The sequence below is a fragment of the Rutidosis leptorrhynchoides genome, chromosome 8, assembly GCF_046630445.1.
Source record: "Rutidosis leptorrhynchoides isolate AG116_Rl617_1_P2 chromosome 8, CSIRO_AGI_Rlap_v1, whole genome shotgun sequence".
In the NCBI taxonomy this organism is placed as follows: Eukaryota; Viridiplantae; Streptophyta; class Magnoliopsida; order Asterales; family Asteraceae; genus Rutidosis; species Rutidosis leptorrhynchoides.
Genome location: NC_092340.1, coordinates 184,919,559 through 184,946,605, shown reverse-complemented (window position 1 = coordinate 184,946,605; position 27,047 = coordinate 184,919,559).

Below are 27,047 nucleotides of genomic sequence, written 5' to 3'. Positions count from 1 at the left end.
GTTATTATGAATCATTATATTCATAGATTTTACTCGAATGGGTTCTCTGTCCTTCCTGCTCAAGGCATCGGCTACCACATTTGCCTTCCCCGGTTGGTAACGAATCTCAAAGTCGTAATCATTCAATAATTCAATCCACCTACGCTGCCTCATATTCAGTTGTTTCTGATTAAATATGTGTTGAATACTTTTGTGGTCGGTATGTATAATACTTTTGACCCCATATAAGTAGTGCCTCCAAGTCTTTAATGCAAAAACAACCGCGCCTAATTCCAAATCATGCGTCGTATAATTTTGTTCGTGAGTCTTCAATTGGCTAGACTCATAAGCAATCACCTTCGTTCGTTGCATTAATACACAACCGAGACCTTGCTTTGATGCATCACAATAAATCACAAAATCATCATTCCCTTCAGGCAATGACAATATAGGTGCCGTAGTTAGCTTTTTCTTCAATAACTGAAACGCTTTCTCTTGTTCATCATTCCATTCAAATTTCTTCCCTTTATGCGTTAATGCAGTCAAGGGTTTTGCTATTCTGGAAAAGTCTTGGATGAACCTTCTGTAGTAACCAGCTAGTCCTAAAAACTGGCGTATGTGTTTCGGAGTTTTCGGGGTTTCCCACTTTTCAACAGTTTTTATCTTTGCCGGATCCACCTTAATACCTTCTTTGTTCACTATGTGACCGAGGAATTGAACTTCTTCCAACCAAAATACACACTTTGAAAACTTAGCGTACAATTCTTCCTTCCTCAATACTTCTAACACCTTTCTCAAATGTTCACCGTGTTCTTGGTCATTCTTTGAGTAAATAAGTATGTCATCAATGAAAACAATGACAAACTTGTCAAGGTATGGTCCATACACTCGGTTCATAAGGTCCATGAACACAGCTGGTGCATTAGTTAAACCAAACGGCATGACCATAAACTCGTAATGACCGTAACGTGTTCTGAAAGCAGTCTTTGGAATATCATCTTCTTTCACCCGCATTTGATGATACCCGGGACGTAAGTCAATCTTTGAATAAACAGACGAGCCTTGTAGTTGATCAAATAAGTCGTCGATTCTCAGTAGTGGGTAGCGGTTCTTGATGGTAAGTTTGTTCAACTCTCGGTAGTCGATACACAACCTGAATGTACTCTCTTTCTTCTTGACAAACAAAACAGGAGCTCCCCACGGTGATGTGCTTGGTCGAATGAAACCACGCTCTAAAAGTTCTTGTAATTGGCTTTGCAGTTCTTTCATCTCGCTGGGCGCGAGCCTGTAAGGAGCACGAGCTATTGGTGCAGCTCCTGGTACAAGATCTATTTGAAATTCAACGGATCGATGTGGGGGTAATCCCGGTAATTCTTTCGGAAATACATCAGGAAATTCTTTTGCAATGGGAACATCATTGATGCTCTTTTCTTCAGTTTGTACTTTTTTGACGTGTGCTAGAACAGCATAGCAACCTTTTCTTATTAGTTTTTGTGCCTTCAAATTACTAATAAGATGTAGCTTCGTGTTGCCCTTTTCTCCGTACACCATTAAGGGTTTTCCTTTTTCTCGTATAATGCGAATTGCATTTTTGTAACAAACGATCTCTGCTTTCACTTCTTTCAACCAGTCCATACCGATTATCATATCAAAACTCCCTAACTCTACAGGTATCAAATCAATCTTAAATGTTTCGCTAACTAGTTTAATTTCTCGATTCCGACATATATTATCTGCTGAAATTAATTTACCATTTGCTAATTCGAGTAAAAATTTACTATCCAAAGGCGTCAATGGACAACTTAATTTAGCACAAAAATCTCTACTCATATAGCTTCTATCCGCACCCGAATCAAATAAAACGTAAGCAGATTTATTGTCAATAAGAAACGTACCCGTAACAAGCTCCGGGTCTTCCTGTGCCTCTGCCGCATTAATATTGAAAACTCTTCCGCGGCCTTGTCCATTCGTGTTCTCCTGGTTTGGGCAATTTCTAATAATGTGGCCCGGTTTTCCACATTTATAACAAACTACATTGGCATAACTTGCTCCGACACTACTTCCTCCGCCATTACTCGTTCTGACACCATTTGTTCCTTTCGTTCTATTAACCCCTGGTCCGTAGACCTCACACTTCACCGCGCTATGACCATTTCTTTTACACTTGTTGCAAAATTTGGTGCAGAACCCCGAGTGATACTTTTCACACCTTTGGCATAGCTGCTTCTGATTGTTGTTTTTGTTGCGGTTATTATTGTTGTTGGGATGATTGTTGTAGTTGCTGCTGCTGCTGTTGTTGTTGTTATTGTTGTTGTTGTTGTTGTTGTTGGGCCTTTTGTTGTAGTTGCGATTGATGTTGCGATTGTTGGGATAATTGTTGCGATTATTGTTGTAATTGCTGTTGTTGTTGTATTGGTGATTCTTATCACCGTTTTCCTCCCACTTTCTTTTGACTTGCTTCACATTGGCCTCTTCAGCAGTCTGTTCTTTAATTCTTTCTTTAATCTGGTTCACTAGTTTGTGAGCCATTCTACATGCCTGTTGTATGGAGGCGGGCTCGTGTGAACTTATATCTTCTTGGATTCTTTCCGGTAATCCTTTCACAAACGCGTCGATCTTCTCTTCCTCATCTTCGAATGCTCCCGGACACAATAGGCACAATTCTGTGAATCGTCTTTCGTACGTGGTAATATCAAATCCTTGGGTTCGTAACCCTCTAAGTTCTGTCTTGAGCTTATTGACCTCGGTTCTGGGACGGTACTTCTCGTTCATCAAGTGCTTGAATACTGACCACGGTAGTGCGTACGCATCGTCTTGTCCCACTTGCTCTAGATAGGTATTCCACCATGTTAACGCAGAACCTGTGAAGGTATGCGTAGCGTACTTCACTTTGTCCTCTTCAGTACACTTACTTATGGCAAACACCGATTCGACCTTCTCGGTCCACCGTTTCAATCCGATCGGTCCTTCGGTTCCATCAAATTCCAAAGGTTTGCAGACAGTGAATTCTTTGTAGGTGCATCCTACACGATTTCCTGTACTGCTAGATCCAAGGTTATTGTTGGTATGTAGCGCAGCGTGTACTGCAGCTATGTTTGAAGCTAGAAAAGTACGGAATTCCTCTTCATTCATATTCACGGTGTGTCGAGTAGTCGGTGCCATTTCCTTCAAAATAGTCAAATGGAACAAGTTAATCATACAGAATATTAAGAGTAGTTAATAGTATTTCGTAGCATAATATGAACTCATTTATAAAAGATTTTTCTTTATATTAGCGTTTTATAAGTTTAAATTCGGGTAGTACCTACCCGTTAAGTTCATACTTAGTAGCTAATATACAATTCAACTACTACAATTCTATATGAAAAATTGATTATAATAATATTTCGCGTTCAAACTTTTACACAATATTTTACAAACTTACAATACCGCTTATTTTACATATAGCATGAAATATAGCACACAATAAATTTGATACAAGATGGTTGTGAAGATAATTCTAGCTAGTACACAAGTCGTTCAGCAAAGGCAATAAATACACGTAATTCATACGTCCAGAAACAAGTCATGCATTCTGGTTTTACTAGGATTACTTCCCATCCTTGGTCTTGTGGAACATAACCGTTATGGCCGTTGATAAGACAGCGTGTTGTAACATCGTCAAAGGGACGAGGGTTACGTAATGTCCAACAGTCCCGTAACAATCTAAAAACCTCATTTCTTACCCCAATTACCGACTCCGTCACTTGTGGGAATGTTTTGTTTAATAGTTGTAGCCCGATGTTCTTGTTCTCACTTTGGTGAGAAGCGAACATTACTAATCCGTAAGCATAACATGCTTCTTTATGTTGCATGTTAGCCGCTTTTTCTAAATCACGAAGTCCAATATTCGGATATATTGAGTCAAAATAATTTCTTAACCCATTGTGTAAAATAGCATTTGGGTTCCCCGCAATATATGCGTCAAAGTAAACACATCGTAACTTATGGATTTCCCAATGTGATATCCCCCATCTTTCGAATGAAAGCTTTTTATAAACCAAGGCATTCTTGGAACGTTCTTCGAATGTCTTACAAACTGATCTCGCCTTAAATAGTTGTGCCGAAGAATTCTGACCTACTCTAGACAAGATTTCATCAATCATGTCTCCGGGTAGGTCTCTTAAAATATTGGGTTGTCTATCCATTTTGTGTTTTTATACTGTAAAATAGACAAGAGTTAGATTCATAAAAAAAATACTTATTAATACAAGCAATTTTTACATATATCATAAAGCATAAGCACACTATATTACTTATATTACACCACACGAATACAACTATCTTATTCCGACTCGCTTGTTTCTTCTTCTTCGGTTTTGGTTCGTTTTGCCAAGTTTCTAGGGATATATGATGTTCCCCTAATACGATCCGTCGTTATCCACATTGGTTTAGAAAAACCTGGTGTTTTAGAGGTTCCCGGGTCATTGTTACAACTTAAGGACTTCGGGGGTTGACGATACATATAAAGTTCATCGGGGTTGGAATTAGATTTCTCTATTTTTATGCCCTTTCCCTTATTATTTTCTTTTGCCTTTTTAAATTCAGTTGGGGTAATTTCTATAACATCATCGGAATTCTCGTCGGAATCCGATTCATCGGATAATTGGTAATCCTCCCAATATTTTGCTTCCTTGGCGGAAACACCATTGACCATAATTAACCTTGGTCGGTTGGTTGAGGATTTTCTTTTACTTAACCGTTTTATTATTTCCCCCACCGGTTCTATTTCTTCATCCGGTTCCGATTCTTCTTCCGGTTCCGATTCTTCTTCCGGTTCCGACTCTTCTTCCGGTTCCTCTTCGGGAACTTGTGAATCAGTCCACGAATCATTCCAATTTACATTTGACTCTTCATTATTATTAGGTGAGTCAATGGGACTTGTTCTAGAGGTAGACATCTATCACATAATATCAAACGCGTTAAGAGATTAATATATCACATAATATTCACATGTTAAAAATATATAGTTTCCAACAAAATTTGTTAAGCAATCATTTTTCAAGTAAACACGGTCGAAGTCCAGACTCACTAATGCATCCTAACAAACTAGATAAGACACACTAATGCAAAATTCTGGTTCTCTAAGACCAACGCTCTGATACCAACTGAAATGTCCCGTTCTTATTGATTAAAAACGTTCCATATTAATTGATTTCGTTGCGAGATTTTGACCTCTATATGAGACGTTTTTCAAAGACTGCATTCATTTTAAAACAAACCATAACCTTTATTTCATCAATAAAGGTTTGAGAAGCTTTACGTAGATTATCAAATAATGATAATCTAAAATATCCTGTTTACACACGACCATTACATAATGGTTTACAATACAAATATGTTACAACAAAATAAGTTTCTTGAATGCAGTTTTTACACAATATCATACAAGCATGGACTCCAAATCTCGTCCTTATTTAAGTATGCGACAGCGGAAGCTCTTAATAATCACCTGAGAATAAACATGCTTAAAACGTCAACAAAAATGTTGGTGAGTTATAGGTTTAACCTATATATATCAAATCGTAACAATAGACCACAAGATTTCATATTTCAATACACATCCCATACATAGAGATAAAAATCATTCATATGGTGAACACCTGGTAACCGACATTAACAAGATGCATATATAAGAATATCCCCATCATTCCGGGACACCCTTCGGATATGATATAAATTTCGAAGTACTAAAGCATCCGGTACTTTGGATGGGGTTTGTTAGGCCCAATAGATCTATCTTTAGGATTCGCGTCAATTAGGGTGTCTGTTCCCTAATTCTTAGATTACCAGACTTAATAAAAAGGGGCATATTCGATTTCGATAATTCAACCATAGAATGTAGTTTCACGTACTTGTGTCTATTTTGTAAATCATTTATAAAACTTGCATGTATTCTCATCCCAAAAATATTAGATTTTAAAAGTGGGACTATAACTCACTTTTACAGATTTTTACTTCGTCGGGAAGTAAGACTTGGCCACTGGTTGATTCACGAACCTATAACAATGTATACATATATATCAAAGTATGTTCAAAATATATTTATAACACTTTTAATATATTTTGATGTTTTAAGTTTATTAAGTCAGCTGTCCTCGTTAGTAACCTACAACTAGTTGTCCACAGTTAGATATACAGAAATAAATCGATAAATATTATCTTGAATCAATCCACGACCCAGTGTATACGTATCTCAGTATTGATCACAACTCAAACTATACATATTTTGGAATCAACCTCAACCCTGTATAGCTAACTCCAACATTCACATATAGAGTGTCTATGGTTGTTCCGAAATATATATAGATGTGTCGACATGATAGGTTGAAACATTGTATACGTGTCTATGGTATCTCAAGATTACATAATATACAATACAAGTTGATTAAGTTATGGTTGGAATAGATTTGTTACCAATTTTCACGTAGCTAAAATGAGAAAAATTATCCAATCTTGTTTTACCCATAACTTCTTCATTTTAAATCCGTTTTGAGTGAATCAAATTGCTATGGTTTCATATTGAACTCTATTTTATGAATCTAAACAGAAAAAGTATAGGTTTATAGTCGGAAAAATAAGTTAAAGTCGTTTTTGTAAAGGTAGTCATTTCAGTCGAAAGAACGACGTCTAGATGAACATTTTAGAAAACATACTTCCACTTTGAGTTTAACCATAATTTTTGGATATAGTTTCATGTTCATAATAAAAATCATTTTCTCAGAATAACAACTTTTAAATCAAAGTTTATCATAGTTTTTAATTAACTAACCCAAAACAGCCCGCGGTGTTACTACGACGGCGTAAATCCGGTTTTACGGTGTTTTTCGTGTTTTCAGGTTTTAAATCATTAAGTTAGCATATCATATAGATATAGAACATGTATTTAGTTAATTTTAAAAGTCAAGTTAGAAGGATTAACTTTTGTTTGCGAACAAGTTTAGAATTAACTAAACTATGTTCTAGTGATTACGAGTTTAAACCTTCGAATAAGATAGTTTTATATATATGAATTGAATGATGTTATGAACATCATTACTACCTCAAGTTTAGTAGGTAAACCTACTGGAAGTGACAAGAAATGATCTAGCTTCAAAGGATCTTGGATGGCTTGAAAGTTCTTGAAGTAGGATCATGACACAAAAACAAGTTCAAGTAAGATTTTTACTCGAATTAAGATAGTTTATAGTTATAGAAATTGAATCAAAGTTTGAATATGAATATTACCTTGAATAAGAAAGATAACCTACTGTATATAATAAAGGTTTCTTGATCTTAGATGATTACTTGGAATGGATTAGAAAGCTTGGAAGTAAATTAGTAAACTTGAAGGGATTATCGAAGTGTTCTTGAAGTGTTCTTGAAGTGTTCTTCCTATGATAATTATAGGTTGATTCTTGAAGTGATTTTTGATGAAGATGATGATTAACTACTGGAAAAATACGTTCATAATAGTTTGTGTGTGTTGAGAGAGAATTAGAAAGAGAATTGGAAGTGAAATGGAGTGAATGATGAGTGGTAATTGGTGAGTGGTGATTGGGGTTAAAAGGAGTTCTAGTTAGTTGACTAGCTCATGGTAGAAGTTAAAATTGATTAGTCATACATGACATAATCAAGAGTGGAATCCCATGCTAGTCTCCTATTGGTATATACCCATAGTAAGTACGTTTTGAAGCTGTGTATAATACGGGTAAGAATACGACTAGAATTCTTGATGAAAGAAAAGAATGGGAAAGTAACTGTAACCATTTTCGTTAAGTATGAGTGTTTTGATATATGTCTTGAAGTCTTCCAAAAGTATTTTAATACATCTAAATACACTACATGTATATACATTTTAACTGAGTCGTTAAGTCATCGTTAGTCGTTACATGTAAGTGTTGTTTTGAAACCTTTAAGTTAACGATCTCAATTAATGTTGTTAACCCATTGTTTATTATATCTAATGAGATGTTAAATTATTATATTATCATGATATTATGATATATTAATATATCTTAATATGATATATATACATTTAAATGTCGTTACAACGATAATCGTTACATATATGTCTCGTTTCGAAATCCTTAAGTTAGTAGTCTTGTTTATATGTATATAACTCATTGTTAATATACTTATGGAGATACTTACTTATCATAATCTCATGTTAACCATATGTATATCCATATATATATCATCATGTCGTTTTTACAAGTTTTAACGTTCGTGAATCGCCGGTCAACTTGGGTGGTCAATTGTCTATATGAAACATATTTCAATTAATCAAGTCTTAACAAGTTTGATTGCTTAACATGTTGGAAACATTTAATCATGTAAATATCAATCTCAATTAAAATATATAAACATGGAAAAGTTCGGGTCCATAACCTTTATTTCATCAATAAAGGTTTAAAAAGCATTACGTAGATTATCAAATAATGATAATCTAAAATATCCTGTTTACACACGACCATTACATAATGGTTTACAATACAAATATGTTACAACAAAATAAGTTTCTTGAATGCAGTCTTTGAAAAACGTCTCATATAGAGGTCAAAACCTCGCAACGAAATCAATTAATATGGAACGTTTTTAATCAATAAGAACGGAACATTTCATGCATGCCGTCAACTTTTGATGTAATGAAAGTTTGTCTTTTAAAAACGAATGCAATGTTTGTAAAATGTATCATATAGAGGTCAAATACCTCGCAATGAAATCAATTATTATGTAACGTTTATAATTGATATGAACGGGGTATTTCACGGATAACATGCATCAGATGCATCTTAATACTCCAGTTAAAAAATATATATATATTTTTTGAATCTGCACACTGAAAATAGATTCCAGCAATTTTTTTTTAAATCGGAGCTGTAGAATTAAAGATATAAAAATCACAAAATCACTTATCCCCTTATCCTACCAAGTACCACTTAGCACTGGATCCTTACCCTATATATATATATATATATATATATATATATATATATATATATATATATATATATATATATATATATATATATATATATATATATATATATATATATATATATGTGACAGATCAAGGGATAAGCACCTTTTTGAGAATAAGTAATTTGTGGTTTACACGAAAATTATGCATTACGATAACGTCCGTTATCCTTCTAAGAATTTCTTTTTTGTCGGTTCTTCATTATTTCGGAATCGGCGCTGGGAATTTACACTTGTATAGCGCCTGCCGTATATCTTTTTCTAAAATGTGGTCTAACGACCACAATTTTTCTCCTACTGTCAATTTGTTTCGAAATGTGCGTAGTGATCAGCACAGTGATGTTGGCAACCGAGGTCAAGTCGGCGATTAATATACCGAAGTTTCCACTCCTCCTGACGCTCATACTGACATCTATACTGGCCCAGAAGTTTCTAAAAAAAAGAAGAAGCACAAGAACTCAGATAAGGGGAAGGAAAAGTCCCGCAAGAAGAAGAAAACTGGTAAGTCACTGTGTGTGCATCTGTTATTCTTTGTTATTGCACTTACGATTCTGTGCGCAATTAATTACCATTGTGTTTGTTTCTATTTTTCCGGAACATGTTGAACGTGATGGCGAGGAGGATCAGTCGCCGCACCTAACTCTCCTCAACACCCTAGTAACGTTTTGCAGTTTAATCATGTGAAGGAGTATTTGGATCTTCCTAGCTACGTGGCTACATCACATCTTAGTTTTATCGCTAGGATGGTTCCCACTGGTGCAATTTTCTATTTTGATATGACCCTGGAGGCGGAGTTGCACATGGACATTAAAACGTCCTTTATTAAGTTCATGCGCGACTACTACCGAATCAATAGCTGGAGAGTCTTTAGTTACAGGTCTAGCATCAATGGTGGACTTGAGAACATATAAGCCATTATTTGCAATATCAGGCATGAGTGGGTCAATTGACTCAAGGTGAAACATAAATCTATCTCTCCAAGTTTCATATTCATCAAACTTGGGTGGTCTACTTACTGAACCATTTTTGTTATTGGCTGAGTTGTTGTAAGCGGCCTGATATGACTAAAAAGAACGGTTTTATTTGTGCGGTGTCGTTAGGTCGCAAAACGTCAGAATCAGTTACCAAAAGAGAGTAGTGCTTTTATTATTTATATTTTGCTGGGTTTTGTTAGGACCTCGAAGTATGTGTAGTGTTAATGTGAAACAAGCTTATTAGAAGGTTCTTTAGAAGAGGACTATATAAGGAACCTAAGTAGTTCTAATTAGATAGCCATTGCATTGTAAACTAGTTTAAGAAGCTGTGGAATGTAAATATACCGATTCTCTCTAATACCGAATTTGTTCTTACCTTACCAAGTCTCACTCTAACTCATCACATCTTCTAATCTCACTATGATCTGACCAATCATTTGGTATCAGAGCTTCCAAGGAGTGATATTACATCACTATATCAATCCAGATATTGAAGATTACAGAATCTGTACACTCTCGGTTAGATTGAATCACATTCGGTATCATCGAATTTGATAATCTGACGTTCAGATTGTTGTGATAAGTTCAGCGAAGGTTTATTAGGTGTATTAGAAAGAGTTTTGATCAGCATTACAACTTTTTAACAATAATTTTGGAGAATCAAGTTGATTTTTAGAGTTCGTGGCTAAAACTCTCAGTATTGATCAATTCCAGCTTGATTCTGTGTTTAATTGAAGGTTTGTGGATTCAGTTGTGTTCGTAAGGTGTTTAATCACATATTTGACGGTTTAATTTGTTCAATTCTTCAAGTATTGAAGATTTGATCTACACTTGGTATCGTAACTGCCATACCGAGTCTGCATCAAAGTTGAAAATTCATCTTAAGTGTTGCAGCTTATGGTGTGTTAGTGATTCTATCACATTCGGTTTGATCATTCGCAGCTAATTGGTGTGGTTTGATAAAGTATTCGATTGATTTTCTAAGTCCTACACTTAGACTCAGTTTGTCAACTGCTACAGTTGACATTCGGTATCCTAAATACTCAGTTTCATTATATTTTGATTGTTACTAACTTGTTTCCTTGTGCAGCAAGGTTACCGAGTCTGTTCTAAAGGATTTGGATTGTTTTTGAGTTCAAATTTTACAGAATTTGGCTACCGAGCCAGATACCGAACCAGAATATTTGTTTCACTTGATACTTTGAGTTTTAAGTGAATTAAGGCTTTATATTCCATGTTAACCGAATCTATACCGAATCTGGGTGTGATACTTGTTATTCTTATCAGTTTCTGATATAGAATCTGATCTACCGAATCTGCTACAATATCGAACCAAATACCTAGTCTGCTACAGTACCGAACACATACCGAATCTGACATTTTTTGTTAGATTTTTGTGAACCAGAATCTTAGATTGTGTGTAATACCGAATCTTTAGAGAATCTACCTCATTTTCAATATGTCTACTCAAGATACATTGATCATCGGAACAGATTCCCGACCTCCAGTGTTGGTTGATGGCAAGTACAACCAGTTGTGACCACCCGAAAACTTCCGACCAAATTTAAACTTAATCTTTATATGGTTTCAACACGATAAGCAAAGTCTGTAATATTGAGTCTCTAAAATTTTAGAACTGTGTTTATGTATACTGTTACCTTTCGACTATTCCCGACGATTCACAAACAACTAATTATAAATATATATATATATATATATATATATATATATATATATATATATATATATATATATATATATATATATATATATATATATATATATATATATATATATATATATATATATATATATATATATATATATATATATATATATATATAATTTGAAATATTATTTGAAACATTATATGATTAAATTGTTGGAAATAAATATATAAAATAATATGATGTAATGAAAACTATTATTATAATTATATAGATATGTATATTTAAAAATATAAATATTACTTGTAAGTATATAATATTATATTAATTCTATTTGTTTAAATATATACAATATATTTATTTATGCAGTAAAACTTGCTATTTAAAACTGTGTATATATAGAGAGAGTATATTAAATATAAATTATTTCGAGCTTAATTTGTCAAAGTTTGTAATACTCGGTTAGCATTTCGCTAGTGTTTATATAGATCTAATTCATATTTATGAAGATTTAAAATAAAAGTTGGACTGTAAACCGATTACGAAGAATTTAGGTTTTATAAAAGTATTTTTATTTTTTTTCAGATTAAATTTTAGCACTCCGTACATATTATTCGGAACAGAAAATAAATAATTAATGAACCTTTTTGATCAGGTTTTAAACAGTTAATGACTGAAATAATTAATTATACTTAAACTAAAAATTTGGAATTTTTAGGAACACTTTTATACGTTAACTGTTTAGCAATGGACACGATATAGTCGTCCGTGATAAACTGTCGGTAGATATTTTACTGAGGGCTGCTATGTGTTTTCCCATATGTTCTTTAATTATTATTAATTATTATTATTAATTATTATAATTATTAATCATATAATCTATGTATATAAATGTAGCCAGAGAGAGTTAGACAGATATATATTCTAGCACTTGATCAATATCTCTTCTTCTCCAACACCCACAGCCCATCGTCGACCACAGCTCACCACCTTGAACCACCTCAGGCAATCACTACAACCCAACCATTCATCACCTTGATCACCACTAGAAACCGCCACCATCTCAATCTCTCTCACTTATTCTTATTCGAAACCACCACTTTTTCTCCTTCTTGATTCTTCCTTGTGAGCAACCATCGAGCTTCGGGCCACCATCAATAACCACCAGAGCTACCTCTCACACCACTACTTACCATCGTGATCCTCTAACACCACCATGATCATCTCCATCGCCCAACGTCACTATCTATGGTTATCATCACCACACCCGTCACCATTGAAACAACCCGCAATCATGACACTACCTCCACCACTCTTAACCGATCACCAAACCGTCAAGAACTTAAATCGAAACCCATTATTTCATGCTACTTTTATTTTCTGTTTACAAACCATAACGCCTTGAAACCACCATTGTTGCAGCTGCTACCTTGTTCCTGTTCAGTCCGTACACCACTACAAACCACCACCAAAACCGTCCTAAAATAACTATCAATACCACCATGGACTGTTATTCGAACACCCACTTGATGATGCTTCCTATTTTCCTGTTTGAGACCCAAACCCACCACAGCTCTTACTTATTGCCACTATTCGATGAAACCAAATCACCCCATACATACAAACACAGATCACGAACCATTACCATACAACTACTGTTTCTCGCTGCTACTATGGATTCTGTATCAAACCACCATCTTTCACCATCATTCGAAAACCATTCAAGAACCACCACTAAAACAGCTACTCTCTCTCTTCATCTCTCTCTATCTCTTACCCGATTGAACCATCACCATTGCTATTTTTCTGTTTTTGCTTATCATCAAAACCACCAAAGCACCACCTTCTTCTTCGATCAACCCTTCTCCTCCTTCCACTATTTACAACCACCATCAATGTTTCTGTTTCTGTTAGCCGGTTCACAGAACTAAAACCATCGAAGGTTGCTGCTGATTGTTACTGTAAATCATCAACCCTAAGTGCCACCTGCATCATGCTATATTTTTTTTACTGTAAACGATTAAAGATAAAAGGGTGATGATGTGATTTATGAAGATGATATGGATCTGGTTTGCTACTGTGTGCAATACGCTGTAACTACTTTTTCGATTCTTATTCGTTTTATTGCACAGAAAAGAAAAACCCTGATTTGTTGATTGGGTCGAATCCATTATGCTTCCTGTTGGACTGCTATTTTTTTATTTTTTTAACTTGGGCCGAGAGTTTATAGTTTCCATTGGGCTGTGAACATAATTAGTTGTTGGGCTGTGTCCTATTTTCGATGGCCCAATAAACGGGATATAAATATATAAAGTTAGGATATAACGGAAAAACAAAGACGGGGCATTGGCGAGAGGTGTTGACGGGTGAGCGGGAGGTCGCGGCGTCGAGCCTGGGCAGAGGCAGTTTATTTGTTTTTGATGCTTTTTCTTCAAAGGTATTATTATTATTATTATTATTATTATTATTATTATTATTATTATTATTATTATTATTATTATTATTATTATTATTATTATTATTATTATTATTATTATTATTATTATTATATTTATTGCTACTACTACTACTACTATTATTATTATTATTATTATTATTATTATTATTATTATTATTATTATTATTATTATTATTATTATTATTATTATTATTATCATTATTAGTATTAACGTTAATATTATTAATATAAGCATTATTATCATTATTATTATCATTAGTAGTAAGATTATTATTATTATTATTAACTATTAAGTATTACTATCAAAATTATTATTTTCAGTATCATTATTATTAAACTTATCATTTTTTTTATTAAAAACTACTATTATTATTAAAAGCATCATTTTTATTAAAATCGGCATTTTATTAGTATTATTTTTAATAGTATTATTATTATCATTACTATTATTATTATAAGTATTATTATTTATTAATAACATCGTTATTATCATTTTCATCAAAATTTATATTATTATTAAAATTATCATTTAGATTATTAGTAGTATCAATATTATTATTATTATTATCATAAAAAGATACAAATTGTTATTTATTATTATTGATATTATTTTACCAAATAAATAGCTATATAATTATATATTTAATACATATCACATAACAACATTAATATTTTAATAATAAATACTAACTAATTATCTAAAGTATATAAAATAAATATATTTAATTTAGTTATTAATGAAACATACAAATTACTAAAATAAAAATTAATAATAATACATAATTTGTTCGATTACCATTATATGTGTTAATATATATATATATATATATATATATATATATATATATATATATATATATATATATATATATAGGTTCATGAATCCGAGGCCAACCTTGCATTGTTCAGTACCGTCGTATGCATATTTTTACAACAAAATATCGTATCGTGAATTTCATTTGCTCCCCTTTTAAATGCTTTTGCAATATACATTTTTGGAACTGAGAATACATGCGCTGATTTTATAAATGTTTGATGAAATAGACACAAGTAATTGAAACTACATTCTATGGTTGAATTATTGAAATCGAATATGCCCCTTTTTAGTCTGGTAATCTAAGAATTAGGGAACTTGTGACAACCCGGAAATTTTCAACCAAATTTAAACTTTATCTTTATATTATTCCGACACGATAAGCAAAGTTTGTTAAGTTAAATCTCAAGAATTTTAAATTGTGTTCATACATTCATTATAACCTCGACCAAATTCCGACGATTCACGAACCGTTATATATAAATAAATATGTATATATATGTGTATATATATATTATAACTTGAGAATATTAATAAAGTATTAAACGTATAATACTTTACATGAACGTATTTGTTTCAATATGTTTATCGATGGAATTAGAAGATAATATTAAATGATTGATTTATCAGATACATTATGATATGATTACGGGTCTATGTTATGAGATTCACTGTGATTTAAGAAATCTATTCTTTTTGACAACATTCGGAAAATGGTAAAGTGATTTATAAGTAAGAACGTGAAGTGTAAATAACTTAGATGTTGGATATCGACAAGTTATGTAACTCGACATTTTTCATTAAGATGATTTCATACGTTTATTTAACCTTTGAACTTTATCCCATGCTTCACCAACAAACTGTAATTTAAAAACTTGAAACCTATTATGAACATATATGATTCTACTTTTCTAAAACATTTTATGATATAACGATTTCCATTATTTTAACCTTTAAACAAAATGATTCTTAAAAATATATTTGGTTTTGGAAAACAAAATTATTATATTTATTTGATTTAGTTTCAAATGTACAAAAACGTTTTCAGTTTAAAAAGAACTTTATTATTAAAACGTATATAACTTTTATAAATATCTAGAACCACTTTTGACAACTCATTACTTAACCAGTATGATAAAGATAACGATATTTATATTTTATTTTATTAAATATATATAACGATTTAAATTAATATTATATATATTTATACGCGTATTATTCGTACATAGTTTTATACTTTTACTATACTTAAACTTTACCTTTACTTTATTTTTACTTTACTTTAACTTTAATAATTCACTTTAATAATTCATACTTTAATAATTCACTTTAATAATTCATACTTTAATAATTCATACTTTAATAATTTACTTTAATAATTCATACTTTAATAATTCACTTTAATAATTCATACTTTAATAATTCACTTTAATAATTCAAAAATCTATTATAAATAGAATTCAATAGGTTTCATTATTTCATAAGAAACTTGAAAATATTTTTCTCTAAACTCTCTCAATCGATTTACATATATATATTTACTCCGTATTATTTCAAGATATTATTAGTATACATAAAATATTACGTCAGAGTGCTGTCCGAGTGATTTCGAAATTGTTTTTCGAGTGGGATTGGATTAAGGAAATTATGGGTTATAGCTATGGAGGTGATTGGGTATGGTTCATGGGTATGCTCGTGAGATCAATATAGTGTTTATCATCTCCGTTGCGTCTACGTACCTTTCCTGCAATATTGAATCTCAATATTGATACGTGAGTACTCATAATTTAACTTTTACATACTAATAGTGTATCCCTGACTAGTGCTCGAGTATATAGGATTATGCATGTTTGTACTTTTGATATTGCCTTTAGTTAGCTTATGTTGAATCCTGAATTAGTTATATATGCGACTGAGATAAGGTATAAGATATGCATGTCGTTGAAAAGCTAGCGAAAAATTAAGAACTTTTCATTTAGATATCGAATGATTTCGATGAACGGATTTGAAGTTATAGTCCATCGAATTTTTGTATAATTATTAAAAATGATCATTATTATCATCGTTATTATCGTCGTTATTATCGTCGTTCTAGTTTTATCTTATTATTATTATTATTATCTTTATCAATAAAAGGATTTATCATTAAAAATTGTTATTTTTTATTATTATTATCGTTATTATCGTTAAAGTTATAATTAGTAATATTATTATTATCCAATTATTATTATTATTATTATTATTATTATTATTATTATTATTATTATTATTATTATCATTATTAATATATATATCATTATTTAAAAATGGTTATTGTTATTGTTATTATTATTATTACTATATTATCATTAAGATAATTATTAGTATTATCGTTAATAATGTTATAGTAACTATCATTATTAATATTAGTGTAATTAAAACAAATATTTGTAACACCTAATTATTTTGATTACTATTATTATCATTATTACGAACACGATATAAAAGACGATTAAAAGCTATTAAACGAAACGATTAGGAAATAATGGGTAAGAGTATCATGATGAAATTAAATTATTATAAGATATTGATTTAGATAAAATTATCGTTCTTATTATTTTTATCATTACTATTATTATTAAAATTATCGTTAGTATTAAAACTGTCATTTTAATAAAAATTATCATTTTAATAGAAATGTCATTGTTACTATAAAATATCATTATTATTATTATTATTTTAAATAGAATTATTATTTTAAAGATAATATTAAAAATTATCGTAAATATTAAAGTTATCATAATTAGAATTATCGTTTTATCATAATGTCATCTTAGTAATTATAAATATTGATATTTTTATAATAATAATTATTATTACAAAATAATATAACTTTTACTTACTATCATTATAGATATTATTTTATCAAATAAATATTAGATACAAACATATTTTACTACGTGTAATAACTTACTTTAATAATATCTATCATATTATCTTTATAATATTAAATGAACCTTATAAATTTTATTACTTAATATATATAAAAGTATATTTTATTATATAAATATAATATAAAATTTTATTTATTAATAAATAAATTATATTATTTACTCTAATAAATCTTTTAAAAATATTTAAAAATATAAAACGACGATATTTAAACTATATATTAATCATGTATAGATTTTTGGAAATTATTTTGAGTCAAATTTACTTTTGTTGACTTTTGCATATTAGTCTCGAGCATTAGGATTGTGGTACACTATGACTTGACCTAATTTGTTAGACAAATATTGACCAACACATAAATATATATAATTAATTTAGGTTCGTGAATCCGAGGCCAACCTTGCACTTGTTCAATGACGTTATATGTATTTTTACTACGAAATACAGTATGGTGAGTTTCATTTGCCTTTTTACCCTTTATATTTTTGGGCTGAGAATACATGCACAACTTTTATAACTGTTTTACGAAATAGACACAAGTAAATAAAACTACATTCTATGGTTGGATTATCAAACCGAATATGCCCCTTTTTAGTCTGGTAATCTAAGAATTAGGGAACAGACACCCTAATTGACGCGAATTCTAAAGATAGATCTAACGGGCCCAACAAACCCCATCCAAAGTACCGGATGCTTTAGTACTTCGAAATTATATCATGTCCGAAGGAGGTTCCCGGAATGATAGGGGATATTCTTATATGTATCTAGTTAATGTCGGTTACCAGGTGTTCACCATATGAATGATTATTTTTTTGTCTCTATGCATGGGACGTATATTTATGAGAACTGGAAATGAAATTCTTGTGGTCTATTAAAATGATGGAAATAAATGATTATGATAAACTAATGAACTCACCAACCTTTTGGTTGACACTTTAAAGCATGTTTATTCTCAGGTGTTAAAGAAATCTTCCGCTGTGCATTTGCTCATTTTAAAGATATTACTTGGAGTCTTTCATAGCATATTTCGAAGAACGTTGCATTCGAGTCATTGAGTTCATCAAAGATTATTATTAAATTAATTTATAGTTGGATAGTGGATATTATGAAATGGTATGCATGCCTGTCAATTTTTGATGTAAAGAAAGATTGTCTTTTAAAAACGAATGCAATATTTGTAAAATGTATCATATAGAGGTCAAATACCTCGCAATGTAATCAACTATTGTGAATCGTTTATAATGTATATGAACGGGTCCTTTCAGTTGGTATCAGAGCGGTGGTCTTAGTGAACTAGGTCTGCATTAGTGTGTCTAACTGATAAGTCGTTAGGATGCATTAGTGAGTCTGGACTTCGACCGTGTCTGCATGTCAAAAGTTTTGCTTATCATTTCTAGTCGGAAATCATCTGCTTATCATCCATAGGAAATTACCTGCTTATCATTATTAGTCTAGACACATCTTGCTACATTAATTGCATGAGTAGTGTATAGACAAAATTCATATCTTAGCGTATCTGCTAAATCATATCTTAATATATCTGTTACTTTAAACTTTGCCTGACATATCCCTCAAATTCCTCCGTAATCTATGAAATATTTTGATCTCTATATATAGATATCCTATGTAAATAGAATACCACCCGATAGCCAAAAAATCATTTTATATCAAAAATCCTTTATCCAATCGTACGAAATGGAATTTGTCATCAGTTCAAGTCACTCGGATTCCGAAATGGAATCTCACTCAAGCTCCGAAAGCAGTGTGACCGGAATGTATCAACCAATCAGTCATCACCTATTCTGGATGAATTGGGGATGGATTCGTAGCCTCCTCAATCATTGGAAACAAGAAGAAGGCGATCCTTTCCATCTACCACATTGCCCTCTTGGCGAAGAACCTGAAGCACTTACCAGCGAACCTGTTAGAGACACCATTTTCTCTCTCATTTCCAGGGTATCTCGTCACGATTATATACTACATCAAATTCTAGATTTTATTTATCCGCTCGTTCCGACCGACAATCATCCTGGAATAATAGAAGAAGTCAACGAACTTCGCGCTCGGGTAGTGGCTTTGGAGAATATGGTGCAGAGATTACAAACACCAGCAGCATAACCAGTACCACCATCATCAACGCCAACAGTACCATTACCACCTCTAACCACAACCGCGTTGTAAACCTCAACTTCACAATCTGTCCCACGAGCATCAACGTCATATGCACCATAGATACCAAGGAGCACCAACAACAATAACTGACGAAGTATTAATTCATAACTTCATTGGAGAAACATTCCGCGGCGATTATATAATCTCTAAAGTCTTAGAGATTATCTAATCTAACCCTAACCATAAATCAGTTAAGCGAACCAAAATGATAGAAGGAAGAGTAGAAACCCTGATAAAAATGGTGTGTGATTAACAAGTTAAACTTGTTTTACCAACAGCATCAACAGTACCGTCAACGTCACCAGCATCGTCAGTACAGTCAACATCAGAATCAACAACACCTATAACATCACAAACTCCGTCAGTTCAAGAATCACTGTGGACATCATTACGAATCAATAACGTGTATATTGTATCAACAAGTTATGAAGAATTAACTCATTCCCTCTGAAGAAATTATATATATATTTTATATATATATATATTTTGAAATAAAAAAAATAAATCTTTCCGTGCTAAGCTATTATGTGTGAATCTTAACTACTCGGTTAATTCATATTACAAATATGCAATAATGTATGTCCCTCGCCCGCAACTTAACCATCGTTAACTACAATCTCTGTCTCAATTCAACAAGTTCCAATTCCTAATAAATCAAGTATATATTTGATTTTACACTTCATCATTGATGTAACCGAAACTTTTCAGATAACATCATTCATACTTTGCGAAGTTCACAAGAATTTAACGAAAACCAACATCACATCTCAACAAATAACGAAGTATTGATTCATAATTTCAATATTATTGAAGAAATACTTATGTAACCTCTAAAGCCTTCAAGGAATTATTCAATTCTAGTTCCAACCGTAAATCGAATGAGTTTAATTTAGTATTAACTCATTAAAATCTATGTTACATCTGAGGAGAATATATACATATATATTTTCATAAAGACTGTAATAAAATTCTTATGTACAAAATATTAATTGTGAAATTTTTTTAACGGGTATGTAATATCCGAGAGATATATATAAATTCACAATTAATATGTTACATTCTTCGAATCAGATTAAGCAAATTATCAATTATACTTCCTACTTTCACAATAATATACATTCTTTCATAGAAATCAAAACAACCATACTCATTCAAACCCAATTACATATTCTGATTTTAAAATCTCAGAATTCAATTCGAGATATAACCGGTACCATCACTTTTAGATTCCTACATCTTTCAAAGCTATACTTTGACTTCAAAAGTGTGTTAGAACATCAAATGTATACAAACGATTACAATCTATGTTCAAACCCTTCGAAAATCTCTGAAGACACTTCAAATAATGAGCAATCGAGATGATGATCCAACCACATATTACCCACAGTTATGTACTTAAAAAGCTCTCTAAACCAAAGTCATAATTCAACACATATATGTGTCAGATCTCTTGGCATTTATTAGCCAAAATAACCTTGCAATTCCTTTGCAAAGTAGCAAATTATATCACAGCTCCAACAAGACAACTTCAATTTTTTCATTCGAAGTAGCCTTATCATAATTTTGATATATGTGATTACCCTTTTGTTACCGGAGAACCTTTCATATTCCACCACATTAGCAATAAACTTACCAACAACTTCACTGATCATGGGTATTCCGAAGAATCTTTATATTTATCGAAACCTCATCATTTACTCATCTGCCTCTTGTAAAGAGAATTGCCATACGAATCATTGGGAATTAGCAATCAGTATTGTGAAATCTCACAGCATGTTGATGCCAACAGTTATACATAACGTCTATTTCCAAGGCTTACATACTTCGAATGTGAAGTTTTTGAAAAACACTCTGAACCGCAAACTAGTTCTCGAAATGCTGATGAAGCAACAAAAACTATAAACGACCTTAGCAGTAAAAAGTTTGATGATAAATATTAGTGTATTAACAAAGCTTAGAAATAGAGAAGTTTTGGAACTAGAAAACGGATTGAGCAAAGTATGAAGGAGGCTGTGGACAAATCACAAAGACTGAACCTGCCTTCAAAGAATCCAAATGATTCAGTGTCTGCTGAAGTCATTAACGAATACCTTGCTCCTGACACTAAACTCTTACAGACAATATTCTTCATCATCCTCTGATATTAGAAATTCTAAGATATCATTGTATCTTTCATTATAAATATCCTCCATATTTCTGAAGATATTTCCATAACTATTCTTATCTGGAATCATTTATCTCTTTGCGCTATCTGTATTACATCAAAAAGGAAACTGTTTAGTTCCTATACTCTGTAAACCTTTGAGTTTAAAATATGAATGTTTTTGAAGTAGTATTGGAAACTGAAGCATGAGTTAGTATAATATAATGACACTTGATCAACGTGATTATATTACAGTAATTCATGCTGAGTTTCTAAATGGAACGTGATGATTCACAGATCATAACATCATCATGTGCCATGTTATACGACTCTTGTATTCTATTTAACCTCTAAAATATCAAGAAAATATTTCTTGATGATTCGGCCTTTTCCAAAGTATTCTAGTAATTTGACAAGTCAAGATCGTGCCATCACAATTTCCTTCCTAGAACATTAACAATGTTCATTCCGAAATTCATATCTGTGAATTCTGTACCATTACAAGCGGTGCTTAATCGCAAGAAGAAGAAACGAAAGGACAAAACTCCAAAATAGAAATTGGGGTATAAATTACAGCAAATAAAAGAGAGCATTAACTGTGGATGACAATGATTATAGAAGATAGAAACAAAGACTTTGAAATATAAGGGAAGATATAAAGCCCAACGACAAACCAAAAATTATAAACCATATATATCGATGCATATAGCAATATAAAGACACAGGAGAACTAGAAACACTATAAACCCAAGAGTATAGTAGAAGTAAATAGATTCTTCCGGCGGTAGATGAAAAAGAAGAATGACCGATATGAAAGTTATAAGTATATCGAGAATCAGAACTGGATGGAGCATATTGATGAATACTTTAAAATATGAGTTGAGGGGGAAAGAATAGAAGGTGATGAAACATGACTAGGAACTTAGAAATCAATAGATTTAACTCACACAATGACGGAATAAGTGAATCAAACCCTCTAGTGAATAGGTTAACCTTTTTGGGATTAATTTAGTCATACCACAACTAAATCAAGTGTGATTAGATCAACACCTAGAGCTATTATTCACCACCTGGGTGATTTGGGTTGAGAGAGAATCGGAGGAGCTCACCTGATCTGAGTGTGTGTAACAAATGAGATTCTTAACCTAAAATGAAGAACATAAGACTTTATATACCCCTGTTGTTGACTCACCCGTACGATTCATCCATCACACATACGAGTTGGCTTCATCAGCCGTACGGGTGATCACTCACTCGTGTCTTCTCATTTAGGTTGTAATTGTGACTTAGCTCAGCATCAACCGTGCGTATGAGCCTGTCAGTCGTACGAGTGAGGCTTCACTCGGACGTCTGACTAAGTCTAACATAGTCAAACATCCAAATCTCGTTCCTGCAGTTGCTGTAACCACATACAAATACTGATAGGATAATAACGAATGATCATGGTGGCCTGTAAACTGTTGTACCTGCAATGGACGTGGGTAGATGTCTAGGGACTTGCATAAAATGCGTCAACAGAAGGTGTGAGTTGTAAGAAAACAAAGGAGGTGAATTTATAAGAAAATCTTCGACATAAGAATTAAAATGGACGATCGCATTTAAAGCAGATCCTAATTCCTTTTGTTACCGGAGAATCAAATCTTATTACAAAGATTTTCTTCAAATCCCTTGAAATCTGGAAATCAATCATATCTACGTCAAATGATAAGATGAATCTACACTTACTCATTTCACTCTTCTATGTTAGCTTCATTCGTACTCTTCATATAAATGGATTGTTTATCCAAATTATTCGCTGATGATAAAACTCTAATTTTCAGCCTGTATGCATCATGAAAACATACTTATTATCATTCACGACCTTCCACTCAAATTTCGGGACGAAATTTCTTTAACGGGTAGGTACTGTGACAACCCGGAAATTTTCAACCAAATTTAAACTTTATCTTTATATTATTCCGACACGATAAGCAAATTTTGTTAAGTTAAATCTCAAGAATTTTAAATTGTGTTCATACATTCATTATAACCTCGACCAAATTCCGACGATTCACGAACCGTTATATATAAATAAATATGTATATATATGTGTATATATATATTATAACTTGAGAATATTAATAAAGTATTAAACGTATAATACTTTACATGAACGTATTTGTTTCAATATGTTTATCGATGGAATTAGACGATAATATCAAATGATTGATTTATCAGATACATTATGATATGATTACGGGTCTATGTTATGAGATTCACTGTGATTTAAGAAATCTATTCTTTTTGACAACATTCGGAAAATGGTAAAGTGATTTATAAGTAAGAACGTGAAGTGTAAATAACTTAGATGTTGGATATCGACAAGTTATGTAACTCGACATTTTTCATTAAGATGATTTCATACGTTTATTTAACCTTTGAACTTTATCCCATGCTTCACCAACAAACTGTAATTTAAAAACTTGAAACCTATTATGAACATATATGATTCTACTTTTCTAAAACATTTTATGATATAACGATTTCCATTATTTTAACCTTTAAACAAAATGATTCTTAAAAATATATTTGGTTTTGGAAAATAAAATTATTATATTTATTTGATTTAGTTTCAAACGTACAAAAACGTTTTCAGTTTAAAAAGAACTTTATTATTAAAACGTATATAACTTTTATAAATATCTAGAACCACTTTTGACAACTCATTACTTAACCAGTATGATAAAGATAACGATATTTATATTTTATTTTATTAAATATATATAACGATTTAAATTAATATTATATATATTTATACGCGTATTATGCGTACATAGTTTTATACTTTTACTATACTTAAACTTTACCTTTACTTTATTTTTACTTTACTTTAACTTTAATAATTCACTTTAATAATTCATACTTTAATAATTTATACTTTAATAATTCACTTTATTAATTCATACTTTAATAATTCACTTTAATAATTCATACTTTAATAATTCACTTTAATAATTCAAAAATCTATTATAAATAGAATTCAATAGGTTTCATTATTTCATAAGAAACTTGAAAATATTTTTCTCTAAACTCTCTCAATCGATTTACATATATATATTTACTCCGTATTATTTCAAGATATTATTAGTATACATAAAATATTACGTCAGAGTGCTGTCCGAGTGATTTCGAAATTGTTTTTCGAGTGGGATTGGATTAAGGAAATTATGGGTTACAGCTATGGAGGTGATTGGGTATGGTTCATGGGTATGCTCGTGAGATCAATATAGTGTTTATCATCTCTGTTGCGTCTACGTACCTTTCCTGCAATATTGAATCTCAATATTGATACGTGAGTACTCATAATTTAACTTTTACATACTAATAGTGTATCCCTGACTAGTGCTCGAGTATATAGGATTATGCATGTTTGTACTTTTGATATTGCCTTTAGTTAGGTTATGTTGAATCCTGAATTAGTTATATATGCGACTGAGATAAGGTATAAGATATGCATGTCGTTGGAAAGCTAGCGAAAAATTAAGAACTTTTCATTTAGATATCGAATGATTTCGATGAACGGATTTGAAGTTATAGTCCATCGAATTTTTGTATAATTATTAAAAATGATCATTATTATCGTCGTTATTATCGTCGTTATTATCGTCGTTCTAGTTTTATCTTATTATTATTATTATTATCTTTATCAATAAAAGGATTTATCATTAAAAATTGTTATTTTTTATTATTATTATCGTTATTATCGTTAAAGTTATAATTAGTAATATTATTATTATCCAATTATTATTATTATTATTATTATTATTATTATTATTATTATTATTATTATTGGTATTATTATTATTATTATCATTATTAATATATATATCATTATTTAAAAATGGTTATTGTTATTGTTATTATTATTATTACTATATTATCATTAAGATAATTATTAGTATTATCGTTAATAATGTTATAGTAACTATCATTATTAATATTAGTGTAATTAAAACAAATATTTGTAACACCTAATTATTTTGATTACTATTTTTATCATTATTACGAACACGATATAAAAGACGATTAAAAGCTATTAAACGAAACGATTAGGAAATAATGGGTAAGAGTATCATGATGAAATTAAAATATTATAAGATATTGATTTAGATAAAATTATCGTTCTTATTATTTTTATCATTACTATTATTATTAAAATTATCGTTAGTATTAAAACTATCATTTTAATAAAAATTATCATTTTAATAGAAATGTCATTGTTACTATAAAATATCATTATTATTATTATTATTATTTTAAATAGAATTATTATTTTAAAGATAATATTAAAAATTATCGTAAATATTAAAGTTATCATAATTAGAATTATCGTTTTATCATAATGTCATCTTAGTAATTATAAATATTGATATTTTTATAATAATAATTATTATTACAAAATAATATAACTTTTACCTACTATCATTATAGATATTATTTTATCAAATAAATATTTGATACAAACATATTTTACTACGTGTAATAACTTACTTTAATAATATCTATCATATTATCTTTATAATATTAAATGAACCCTATAAATTTTATTACTTAATATATATAAAAGTATATTTTATTATATAAATATAATATAAAATTTTATTTATTAATAAATAAATTATATTATTTACTCTAATAAATCTTTTAAAAATATTTAAAAATATAAAATGACGATATTTAAACTATATATTAATCATGTATAGATTTTTGGAAATTATTTTGAGTCAAATTTACTTTTGTTGACTTTTGCATATTAGTCTCGAGCATTAGGATTGTGGTACACTATGACTTGACCTAATTTGTTAGACAAATATTGACCAACACATAAATATATATAATTAATTTAGGTTCGTGAATCCGAGGCCAACCT